The sequence below is a fragment of the Myotis davidii genome, unplaced genomic scaffold, assembly GCF_000327345.1.
Source record: "Myotis davidii unplaced genomic scaffold, ASM32734v1 scaffold294, whole genome shotgun sequence".
NCBI classification, from domain to species: Eukaryota; Metazoa; Chordata; class Mammalia; order Chiroptera; family Vespertilionidae; genus Myotis; species Myotis davidii.
Genome location: NW_006287706.1, coordinates 1,236,092 through 1,249,547, shown reverse-complemented (window position 1 = coordinate 1,249,547; position 13,456 = coordinate 1,236,092).

The window sequence follows — 13,456 nt, the reverse complement described above, 5'->3', positions numbered from 1 at the left end:
TATATATATATATATTAGTATATATAATATATATGCTTTATCTTCTTTTACCTCTTAAATATCAAAAGGCAGTTATTTACATTTATTTACTTAATTCTTATATTTTTAAAAGTGTTGTAATTTGAGACTCTTCTAAAAAATTTTGTGATTCAGATATGCAATGGGTAGATTTTGTTAAAATACAAAACAGCCTCAATATGGTTTTCCTGAAGAAATATAATCCTGGACAGCACACTTTGATTAGGTAGATAGTTAAAAGGTTAGGGCGGAGGTTCACAAGAGCAGTTATATTACATGAAACATACCTTTTCAGTAGAAACTTATGATTGTAGTTTTGCTTTTCTTGTCCCAAGACTCCTTACAAGCTACAGTGCACTATCTTTTTTCCCCTTTTATTTCTACCTCCACCTTGGGCTCCTGATCTTGCTTTAGCAGGCAGAGTTGAGGCTGTTTCCACCAAGGACCAGAGCTTCAGTCCACACAAAGAAAATAAATCCTTTTTTGTTGTTATTGTTAATCCTCATCTGAGGATATTTTTCTATTGGCTTTTAGAGAGTGAAAAGGAGGGGGAGAGACAGAGTGAAAAACATCTATGTGAGAAAGACATATTGATTGGTTGCCTCCTGCACTCTGCACCCACCCAACCAGGACCAGGGATGGAGCCTGCAACCAAGATTCATGCCCTTGACCAGAATCAAACTCAGGACGCTTCAGTCCTTGAGCTGACACTCTATCAACTGAGCCAAACCAGCTGGGGCATTAAGTCATTTTTTTAATCAAGCAATTGTATTTGAAGACAATAAAAGAGATTCACAAAGAGCACATCTCTTTTTACAAAGTTATTCTCTTTACACTGACTAAGAAATCATTCCATCTAGAGCAATAAAATATATCATTGTAAAAATTGTCCCATGATCAGAGTGCAGATCATATTTTAAAACTAAGCACTTTTAAGCATAACAGTGTGCATTAATGTTTAAATGGAAATGTTATCATACTTGATATTTGGCTTTTCTTAATTTAGTTTCCCACTATTATTTTATTAACTGGACCAATATATTTAATTGAGAAGTTTTCACTTAAGCAAAGATTTAAATATTAGTAACTACTTTTTATTTTAGGGTAAAATAATTGATATAGAGTGAAACTTAGAATTCACATGTATATCTATATCTCTACCCTATCCTATATAATAAAAGAATAATATGCAAATTGACCATCACCCCAACACACAAGATTGCCACCACAAGATGACGGCAGGGGAGGACAGTTAGGGGCAACCAGGCCAGCAGGAGAAGGCAGTTGGGGGCAATTGGGCCTGCAGGGGAGGAGTTAGGCATCAATCAGGATGGCAGGGGAGTGGTTAGGGGCAATCAGGCAGGCAGGTAGATGAGTGGATGGGAGCCAGCAATCTTGGATTGTGAGAGGGATGTCCTACAGCCTGTTTAGCCCACTGGGATCGGGCCAAAACAGGCAGTCAGACATCCCTTGAGGAGTCTCAGATTGGAGAGGGTGCAGGCTGGGCTGAGGAACACACTCCCTACCCCTGTGCATAAATTTCATGCACTGGGCCTCTAGTCTATACTAATAAAAGAGAAATATGCAAATTAGGCCAGACAGACATTTTCTGGATGTTCTTCCAGACAAAGCCATGGTGGTGGGGGTTGAGGCAGAGTGGTTAAGGGCAATCAGGCCAGCAGGGGAGAGCAGTTGATGATGATCAGACAGGCAGGCAAAGGGGTTAGAGGTGATCAGATAGGCAGGAAGAGGCAGGCAGAAGCGATCTGGCAGGCAGGCAGAGTGGGTAGGGGCAATCAGGCAGGCAGGCAGAGGGGTTAGAGGTGATCAGGCAGGCAGGCAGAGGGATTAGGGGTGATCAGGCAGGCAGGCAGGCAGGTGAGCAGTTAGGAGCCATCAGTCCCTATTGCAAGAGGGATGTCCCTGCAGGATCAGGCCAAAACTGGCAGTGGGAAATCCCCCAAGGGGTCCCAGATTGGAGAGGGTGCAGGCCTGGACTGTGGGACCACCGCCCCATGCATGAATTTCATGCACCAGGCCTCTAGTATAATAAAAGGCTAATGTGCAAATTGACCGAACGGCAGAATGACCAGTTGCTATGTGAGCACTGACCACCAGGGGGCAGATGATCAATGAAGGAACTGCCCCCTGATGGTCAGTGTGCTCCCACAGCGGGGCATGCTGCTCAGCCAGAAACCAGGCTCATGGCTGGTGAGTACAATGGTGGTGGTGGGAGCCTCTCCTGCCTCCTTGGCAGGACTAAGGATATCCAACTGCCGGCTTAGGCCCTTAGGAGGGGACCTAAGCCATCAGTTGGACATCCCCAAGGGCTCCTGGACTGTGAGAGGGTGCAGGCTTGGCTGAGGGACCTCCACCCCTGTGCATGAATTTCATGCACCAGGCCTCTAGTTTTTCATAATAGTTTGTTTGAAATTTAGCATAGAAAGGTGTTGTGGAGCATAATCATCCTGAATTTAAGGTTATATTTACTCATTACTAAAAAGATATATGTATTTTTAAAACTCCCAGTATATCTAGGTAAAGAATATTTTGAATTATATTAAATTAGGTAGTGTGTCTTTCTAAGAAAGTACAGTATTGTTAATTTTCTATAGCAAATTATTAAAAACATTTTCTATGTAGTCAATTACTTGGATACAATTATATATTCAAAATATATAAAAATTCAAATGACTCAATTACAAAAAAAACCCCACAATTTTAGTACAATGTCAACATCAACATGATTTTCTTCCCATTCATTAGTACCTCCAATTACTGGTCCACCACTGACTTAGCCAGCAGCTGGGATAGAAGCTGGGATTCCAGCAAAGCCTAAAACCTGAAGGAATTCAAGTGGAAAGTAGGAGCAGAGATCTCTATTGAAGGTTAACGTCAAATTGGGAACTAGTTTTAGAGAATCTGGACTTAAAGCATGTACTCACTAACTATTGTGCAAGCCCATAGGGATGTTGCTTAAGTGTGTCTACTGTGCCAGGTCACCAAAGTTAAGAAGTAAATGAATGTTTTTTGATGTTGATGAGGCTGCACAGTCACTAAGAATCAGGAAGGTACTTTCTAGATGCTTCAAAAAAGACTGAAAATGGAGTAGTTATGATCTCTCCAGGCTCTCTTATAATTATGTATGAACAAGATTTTTGGACATGCAAGACTTCAAATAATTGTATTTTTTAAAAATAATTCAGTAACTTTAATTGGATGATCTGAAGGGGAGGATGGTGCTTCCTGAGGCCCACTAGACAAATGGTTAGTCTTCATACAACAGTAGCTAGATCTTGCTGAAATCAAAGCAGTAGGATTCCATGATGGGAAAACCATTGGCCTCTTGGTAGTTCATAAACCTCTTAGCTTCCTGGAGGGCAGAGGCAACCAAAAGCCAAGACAATGAAGTTACAAAAAAATCGTTTTCCATGTATCCATTCTCAGGAGCTATTTTCTCCCTGTTAAGTGGTAAAAAATACTGGCAAACTAAAACACAAGCAGGGTTATTATGAGATCACTAACACTATTCAAGAATGAACTAGGATTGCGCTACCAGGAAAAGAAACACATTGAGGTGTTTCTGGTGGGGGAGTAAGAGAATGTGGAATGGATAGTATAAGTTATAAATAGTAGAAGATATAAATACCTAATGAGCAATTACAGAAATGAGATCTATAGCAAACAGTCATAGTGTCCTTGTTTGTTATGTACATATTCTCGTTCATTAACTCTTCTGCCTTCTATCTCTAATATCCTATATAATAAATAGGTAATATGTGAATTAACCCTCACGCTGTCATGCCTACACAAGATGGCTGCATCCACAGCAGAGGCAGGGTTCCTGTAACACAAGGTGGTTGCACCCACAGCAGAGGTGGGGTTCCTATAATGAGCCATAACGAGTGATCAGCCGGGACCTGAGACTTCATGGTGCCAGGCCAGGGAAGGGGACCTGACGCCATGCCTTCCTCCCAGTGCGGCTTGACAGGGGACCTCAGGCCATGCCCCACACCCTGGTGCCAGGTGGGGGGACCTGAGGCTGTGCCCCCTGCCATGGCACTGGACCAGGGAACCTGAGGGTGCCCTCCAAGACCTGAGGCTGTGCCCCTAGCCCGGAAGGGCTTGATGGGGGCGGGGTCAGCCAGATCTGTATCTCACCCAATGCGGGTTGGCCGGGTCTGGGTCTTGCATAATTTCAAGGTGCATGCAGGTGCGCGGGCACTTGACTCTGGGTCCCACAGCGTGCCCCAGACTCTGACAGGAGGAAGATTTTCATATACACTTTACTAATTTTCTTTCAGTTCTGACATTTCTATTATAGAGAAAGGGCAAATAACAATATTAAAATATTTCCTCTAATCAATTCCCTTTTAACATGCACAAATTTTGTGCACCAGGCCACTAGTTTCATATAAATAATATTAGTGGTAAATATATATAAATTATAGGTTACTTATTTTTATATACTTATTTGGTCATTAGGTTACACAATATCTAAGTGAGATTATGTCTGCACTAGAAGAATTATATTATCCAGAAAAGGATACAAGTTACAAGGATAGTTAGATTATATACTGATGAGTGTAACTATGTGCCTTTCCTTCTTGGAAAAAAAAAGATGTGTATCTTCATTTGTAAAAGGGATAAGTATATTTTATTAGGCAGAGGTATAATGCCATGTAACCATGGTTTAGGAGGATGGATAAGAATAAAACTCACTTTAAGAGGTGGAGTACCAGAGATTCTTGACATTTCAACATTCTTCTCATTCCATTCTAGGCTCTTCCTAGTATCAAAGAGGCTGGAATCCTTGAAACTCAATTTTCAAGGCACTTTGCCAGTGTATTTCCAGTTTGGGACTTACCAACAAGAAGTGTGTGTGTAATGTGTGATGTAGCAGATAAGGAGAAACCATTACAGGTCCAGCAGCGGTAATGTGGCAGTGAGCTGTGGCTCATGTTAGAAATGGGTTTTGCCAGCAGCCTCTGCATCACCTTCCTGGGGATTGCACATTCTGTGCTGTAGCAGATGGGATTACCAGAGGCAGCTCCTAGCAACTCCACATCAAATTTTCTTAACTCCAGAAGGTATATTTCTAAGCTTTACTCCTCTAGCTCTTTCAACACTTTTATAAGCATCTAATTCATTATATGAAATCTCTTCTTCATGTTTCTGAATAGTTTTCTGTTTTCCTAAGGAAAACTGGAAAGCTAGCATTCTGTTCGAGCAAAGTTCCCTTTCTATGCTGCTCCCATTTCTATTCCCCATATCCATCAGCACTGGTTTACTCAACAAGTTTTCCTGGCCTTGGAGAAGCTTCTGGCCTAAATTCCCATTCTCTCCATTGCTCAGAACAGTGTGTGATCCTTGGAAAAACCAATTATGATAGTATGTTTCAGGTACTTGTATTTGTAGTTTTTCAGCCTAGAATAACCACTAAAACTCTACTTTTTGTTTTGTTTTTTGTTTTCTTGTTCGTTTGTTTTTACCAGAGTACCAGAATTCTCCATCTAGAATCATAAAACACTCTAAGGAAAATGTTTGCTGGAAATTTTGTGCTCACCTAAGAAAGGTTCTTTTCTGGAATGTTTCTTTATCTAGTTCCCATTCCTTCCACACTTCTCAGATGCCTTTAAAGTTTAGCCTGCATTTTGTAATATAGCTGCCTCCCCAACCCCCATCCCATCATAGGAGCATTGGCTAACAATCCGCTGAGTTTCCTTACAAAGTAGTGAAATTTCCATTACCAGGAAATGCAATTGCAAATTGGATAAACACATGCAATGCATTTTACTGAATGGAATATCATCTTGGTCATAGAGACTTAATCTACTTTAAACAGGGTACGCATTTTCTAAGCAATTTTTTCCCCAATCTATCACTCTACGGTCACATTTCTAATGTAATAACTATATTGCTAAAACAGTTACCAGAAGCACTGCATATCATATGTGGATGTTTGTGTATATACATACAATAGAATTGAATTAATTTAATCTTGCCAGTGTTGTTTTCTCTTTTTATAAATTATTTATACAACTCTTTTAAGAAAATTAAAAATGCATGCACATGGCTACTACATCTTTGGGAATTTTAAGACAGCAATGTTGATTGTAGAAGGCAGTGTCCTGAAATTTGATTTTGCACAAGAGTCACTTGCCGAGCCTAAACTACAGTTTCTGATTCAGTAGGTCTGTAGCAGGATCTGAAAATTTATACGTCTAATGCCACCTGTGGTTCCACACTTGAGAATCACTGGTATAAAGCAATGAAGTAGGTCATGATTTTACTACCTTTCTTTTGTGCTTATGTACATTTGAAATATGAAAAGTGTAAGTGAGGGCAGAATGGCCCCCAAAGCTTATAGCTCTGCTCTGTACTTTGCACTTACAAATGGCCTGTCAGGTTGGTTATATGATCAGCTATTTAAATGCTGATGAGACATTTTTTCCTCTGCTGTTCTCTACTATGCCAGCTTGGAACTATAAGCAAATCATTTTGTCAGTCTATGTGTAATGCACATTACTTTCTCTTTCTCTCCCTCACTGTATTGTCCTCCAATAATTTCCCATAGAACTTGTTGCTTATCTCTGCCAGGACTAGTGGACCTCAGGTCATCCATCAAACCGGTGCTGCTTGTCAGCAGCTTCTCAAACGATATAAGGTGATTCTTATATGACATTAGAGGCCCAGTGCGCAAAATTCATGCACTTGGAGAGGGGGGTCCCTTAGCCCAGCCTGTGTCCTTTTGTAGCCCAGGAGCCCTTGGGAGATGTTAAACTGATGGCGTTGGACTACTCCCTGTGGCAATACTGCGGAGGCAGGAGAGGCTCCCACCTCCACTGCTGTGCTCATCAGCCATGAGCCCAGCCTCTGGCTTAGCAGCGCTCCCCCTGTCAGAGCACACTGACCACCAGAGAACAGCTCCTGCATTGAGTACCTGCCCCCTGATGGTCAGTGTGTGTCATAGTGACTGGTTATTCTGCCATTTGGGTCGATTTGCATATTAGCCTTTCATTATATAGGATAACCATCTCAATGCTACAAAGAAGAAGTCACAGTTGACAGCCTGGGCCATAAACCACAAGAAATCTCAGTGAGCTTTCTAGTACCTGCCAAGATTAATATTAAAGAAACAGAAGGATGAAAAGATACCACTGCTACAAATGGCAGGTAAGTATGTCTTTCTATATTAAAATGCATATGCATACAATATAGCATCTATATTATAGTCATGACTAGAGGCCCCGGTGCACAAAAATTTGTGCACTCGGCAGGGGGGGATCCCTCAGCCGGTCTGTGCCCTCTCGCAGTTTGGGACCCCTCAGGGGATGATCACCTGCTGGCTTAGGCCTGCTCCCCAGGGGGACGGGGCCTAAGCTGGCAATCAGACATCCCTCTGGCAGCCCAGCAGCCCTTGGGGGATGTCCACTTGCCAGCAGGGAGCAGACCTAAGCTGCAGTCGAACATCTTTAGCGCTGCTGAGGAGGCAGAAGAGACGCCCACCACCACTGCTGTACTGGCAGCCATTAGCCTGGCTTGTGGCTGAACAGAGGTCCCCAACTCTTTGTTGCTTTTGGAGCTGTTGTTTTCGGAGCTGAGAGCAGGTTGAGGCAGGTGGGGAACCATGGCTTCCTCTATCACTGGAGCAAGCAAGCCTCCTGCTTGTTTCAGCTGCGTGGCTGCCAGCCACCATCTTGGTTGGCAGTTAATTTGCATACCTTGCTGATTAGCCAATGGGAAGCATAGTGGAAGTCTGGTTAATTTTTGTTGCTTTTGGAGCTGTTGTTTTCGGAGCTGAGAGCAGGTTGAGGCAGGTGGGGAACCATGGCTTCCTCTATCACTGGAGCAAGCAAGCCTCCTGCTTGTTTCAGCTGCGTGGCTGCCAGCCACCATCTTGGTTGGCAGTTAATTTGCATACCTTGCTGATTAGCCAATGGGAAGCATAGTGGAAGTCTGGTTAATTACCCTTGTTGTCTTTTATTAGATAGGATTGGTACAATCATGTCACCATTTTCCTGATTTCTAGGAGTAGAATTTATATCAGGCATAACATTTTTAGAGATACTTTGCATGTAAAAAATTCATTTTTGAATAATAATTATTCATTTAAACACAAATGATTTAATTTAGATAAAGGTAATAAAGTTGTGATTGTTTGGGGCTCATTGCTCAGGTACATATATCCCTTTCTATAAAATAGCCTTTGTTTTGAATTTGCCAATTCACACTATATTTGGTAATTTTTAGTAGTCAAGTAGGTTTCATGTAATTGTAATTCAATAATTTAAAGAGAACACAATTTTTATCTAGTATTTTCTTCCTTTTTCATTACCTTTTGTCTATTTTTTTAAAAAGGATATTTGTCATCATTTTCAAACTAAGTAAAGAAAGAGAAAAAAATACTGAGGTTTTTTTGCTATGTTCAGTTCCATAAAGGACATGTTTGCTCATGTTTTGGAAACAGGGATACATGTTTTCAAAACCAAATGTATTATTTAAAAAAAGAGAGAAATAGAAAAATCTCCCAATGTTAAAAACTAGTGAAGAACATGATAAAGATTGTTAAAATTTAAGAGAGTAAAACACTTATTTGAAATGTAATTTTAGTATAAAAATAGATTCCTTCTTTCTGGCCAGTGTGACTCTGTTGGTTGCAGTGTCCTCATCCAGTGCCCCAAAGGGTCTTGGTTTGGATTCTGGGTCAGGGCACATTATCCAAGTTTTGGTTCAATCCCTGGTCAGGCCTATACAGGAGGCGGGACTCAGTTGATAACTTTATTTTCTCTCTCTCTCTCTCTCTCTCTCTCTCTCTCTCTCTCTCTCTCTCTCCGTCTTACCATCTCCCTTCCTTTCTCCCTAAAATTTGTAATTTCTCTCATGTTAGTAATTTCCATGCCATGTTTTCTATACAGTCTGTAAGATTATGAGAATATATTTTCAAAATTTCCAACATTTTTTGCTGCTGATAATGATCATAGTTTCAATCTCAAAGACTCTTTCAGATTCTCCATGTTCTTTTTATAGCATCATTTTTGTTATTTTAAGGTTATAATTCCTCTAAGATCATTTTTAAGTGTATTTGTTAGGGGTTTTTATTGTATTTTTTTCTCTTTATTTCTTACAATGCTTATTAAATCACATATGTTCTTTCTTTATTTATTTTTTAAATATATTTTATTGATTTTTTACAGAGAGGAAGAGAGAGTGATAGAGAGTTAGAAACATTGATGAGAGAGAAACATCAATCAGCTGTCTCCTGCACATCTCCTACTGGGGATGTGCCTGCAACCCAGGTACATGCCCTTAACCGGAATCAAACCTGGGACCTTTCAGTCCACAGGCCGACGCTCTATCCACTGAGCCAAACCAGTTTCAGCTATGTTCTTTATTTTTGAAATTGTCTTCCTTTTGGTGTTTTTCCCTTACACCTACCTAATTATTATTATTGACTGGAGTCCCGGTGCATGAATTTGTGCATGGGTGGAGTCCTTAGGCCTGGCCGGTGATTGGGGCCGATCAAGCCATCTCGCCCAGTCCCAATTGGGGCGATCAGGGCCAGCTGGCCTGGGGTAGAAACCAGGGGAGGTTGGCTGTGGGAGCGCACTGACCACCAGGTGGCAGCTCCTGTATTGATCATCTGCCCCCTGGTGGTCAGTGCATTTCATATATAGATATAGGTATATATAGATAGATAGATATAGATTAGATATAGATATAGATATAGATATAGATATAGATATTTAAGAAAGAAGAAATAGATAATTGCTGGGATCCTGTGATGCCTGATCAAAAGGATGCTTTCTCCTTATATTTTTCCATGGTACACCAAAAGGAGTAAGTTAATTTTCGTGACTTGACACAAAAGGCTTTTTCTGTTTGTTTTTGCTTTGCTTATTTGTTTGTTTCTCATGTTAAATTTCCACCTGGAGTTTGCATCTATCTGTATTTTAAGTTGCCCTCACTGTGGGGGTTATGTTGGCACAGCAGTCACTGTTTTTGTTTTTATTGGTCATCATGGCAGGAAGAGAGCACTAGAGGCTCTCCTGTCACCAGTAAAACACGCCAACCTGAAGTGGTGATCATTGATTAGAATCAGTGGCAGGGCCCACATTTGACCACAAAGGCACCACAAACAGCAGTCCTATCATTTGCCCTTGAAAGTCAGAAAATAATGCTAACGCTATATAATAGTCACTAGTCACTACTATCGATCTGAAATTGACAGGGAGTTTAAGACATGATAGGATGGGATATGTTTATTCCTAGACTTCTATTTATGATGCTTTAGTTGAGAGGTTTCTGTAAGGAAGTACAGTTTTCAAGTACCAGAACCAGAAAGGTCTTTCTCTAGGAAAAAACATTCATACTAGATTGTCTACTTTCTCCACATTCTTTAATCAACCGCATTAAATAAAAATTAGTTGCTGTTTTCCCTTGATGTAAATGCTAATGGCCTCAATTATGCACAATGTATAAGGAGAAGAAAGGGAATGGAGGTAAACTCTGTTTTCAATCCTAACTTTTACCCTTGCACAATCTTCATTATTTAAGAAATATATTTTTAACTAAATTTAAAGAGGAAGAGAGAGAGATAGAAACATAATGAGAAATAAGCATTGATTGACTTCTCCTGCCCATCCCACATTGAGGATCACACATGAAACCTGAGCATGTGCCTTTCCTAGGAATCAAATTGTAACCTGGTTCATTGGTCGATGCTCAACCACTGAGCCAGACAAGCTGGGCTACCCTTGCACAATCTTCTACTTGCTGATTCAGAGCCATGAACACTTTAGGGTGTCAGTGTGAATATTGTACATAACAACTTATCTTGTATATCCCTGTTACATTAAACAGTAGCTTTCTATGAATTTTAGTCAATAACTATGCTTCTTCTATTTTATCATTTAAAGAAACTTACTGTTATAGATTTATTCCTTTCTATTTTTACATTTTAGTTTCAGGAGTGAGAATCACATGTGTTCAGTAGCTCTGTCTGAAATGAGAAGCTTAGGTGTGTTTTGTATATTTTGTTACTTAATTTTTATTTATTTATTTTTATTAATTTCAGAGAGGAAGGGAGAGGGAGAGAGGGATAAGAACATCAATGATGAGAAAAACTCATTGATTGGCTACCTCCTGCATGCCCCACACTGGGGATCGAGCCCACAACCCGGGCGTATACTTCGACCAGGAATCGAACCCTGACTTCCTGGTTCATAGGTTGATGCTCAACCAGCTGGGCTGGTTACTTAATTTTTAAATAAATATTTTATTTTAGAATACAATTAGATTTATAGAAGAGTTATGAAAACATAGAGTTTCACATACCCATATCCAGTATCCCTTATTATTAACACCTTATATATAACAATAGATGAAAATATTGTTACATTATAATTAATAAAGTTCATACTTTAATTGGTTTTCATATTTTTTAACTTAATGTTAGTTTTTTCTGTTCTAGGATCCCATCTAGGATACCATGTTACATTTAGTTGTTTTGTCTTCCAGGCCCGCTATGAAAATGATATTTTCTCAGCTATTCCATGTTTTTGACAATCTCAACAGTTTTGAGGAATACTGCTCAGATATTCAATAACATGTCCATCTCTTAAAATTTGTTTGATTAGATGGGATTTTGAGAGGGAGATTACAGAGATAAAGTATAATTTTCATTGCATCATATAAAGGGTTCATACTATTAGCATGCAATCACTGTTGATGTTAACCTTGTTTTAATAAAGTTAGTTTTCCCCCTTTCGATACTATAGTATTTAGAAGAAAGTCACTGTACACAACCCAACTTTAGGAGTGGAGAGTTAAGCATCACCATCATGAGGGTGAAGTATCTAGATAAATTATTTATAACTATTTTGAACAAAATATCTATTTTCCTCAATATTTATTTATTCAATAATTTATTTATATGTATTTATAGTATCAATCTTATATTTTAGGTTATAAGCTAATATATCCCAATCTACCATACCTTTTTTTATTGCTTGTTTCAGTTTTGGTAATTGGGAGTTTTTTTTGTTGGATCCTGTATCTCACATTTACTCCATAATTGTATGTGTGTTTTTTCTGTTTTTAACCATGTTCTTATTTTCTGGTACTATGAAGTTCCCCATACTCATAAGCATATTTATTACTCCATTCTGAGAGTTGGTTTCTTCAAGTAGCTTGGCTTCTTTCATTGAAGAAGGATATTAGAAACCAAGATCTGGAAAACAGATGTACTCTTTGCTACTGGGGATATTGGTTCTATGTTTTCTCAATGAAAACAAAAAGAAATAAAAATATGTGTGTATATCAACCCTTGAATATATACATATCTATCTATCTATCTAACTATCTATCTATCTATCTATCTATCTATCATCTATCTATCATCTGTATATCTATATCTATCATTGTCTATCTGTCATCTATCTATCATCTATCATCTATCTATCATCTATCACCTATTATCATCTATCTATGGAATCTGTATTGATAATAAATTAAACATGGATTCATAATAATGTCTTGACCTCTGTTCCTTCATCACATGAATCATCCATGGCTTATCCCCTTATTTGTCTGTAACCTTTGACTCCAACAGTGACAAAATTATCCTCCATTATTTGTGGTTCTTTTACTTAATTGTTCAACTCCAGTATACATAAATAGTGTCTTCATAATTTTTAACCCATACCCCCATGGGAAACAATTTTATTAACTAGAATACAGTACTTAAATTCAATTCATTTTATTCTTCAGCCATACTGACTCTATTCATTTCCAGAGTTACTTAGATAAGCACCTTCTTCCCTCATGCCTTTCAGTGAGGTTGTTTCATACATTTGTAACAATTTGTAACAATTTTTGTAATATATTTTTTTAAATTTGCATATATTAAAGTTCATTCTCTATAATGTTCTATAAAATTTGAGAAATTCATAGTGTACTTTATCTACCATTGCAATCTTATTTCTTGGCTTTCTATTCTGTTCCATTGATCTAGGTGTCTGAAATTTCTGTAATTCCACATTATCTGTACTCTGTAACTTTATAATAGTCTTGAAATCTGGTATTGTGAGTCCTTCAACATTGTTCTTCTTCACTATTGTTAGCTATTTTTGGTCTTTTGTCTTTGCATCCTTTATAATCAGTTTGTAGAGGCCAACGAACTAGGTCACTGAAATTTTGATTTGTATTGAGCTTCATCTATTAATCAAATTAGAAAAGATTGACATTTTACAATTTTGAGTTCTCAAATGCGTGAACATGGGTTACTTCTGAATTTATTTAGAATTCTGTATTAATTTAATCTGTGTTTGATAGATTTCTGCATATATATCCTGTATATATTATTTATCTGCAGATTTATACCTTAGTATTTGAATTAGTATGTTATTTGAGATTTATTTTTTTTTAATTTTTGAAA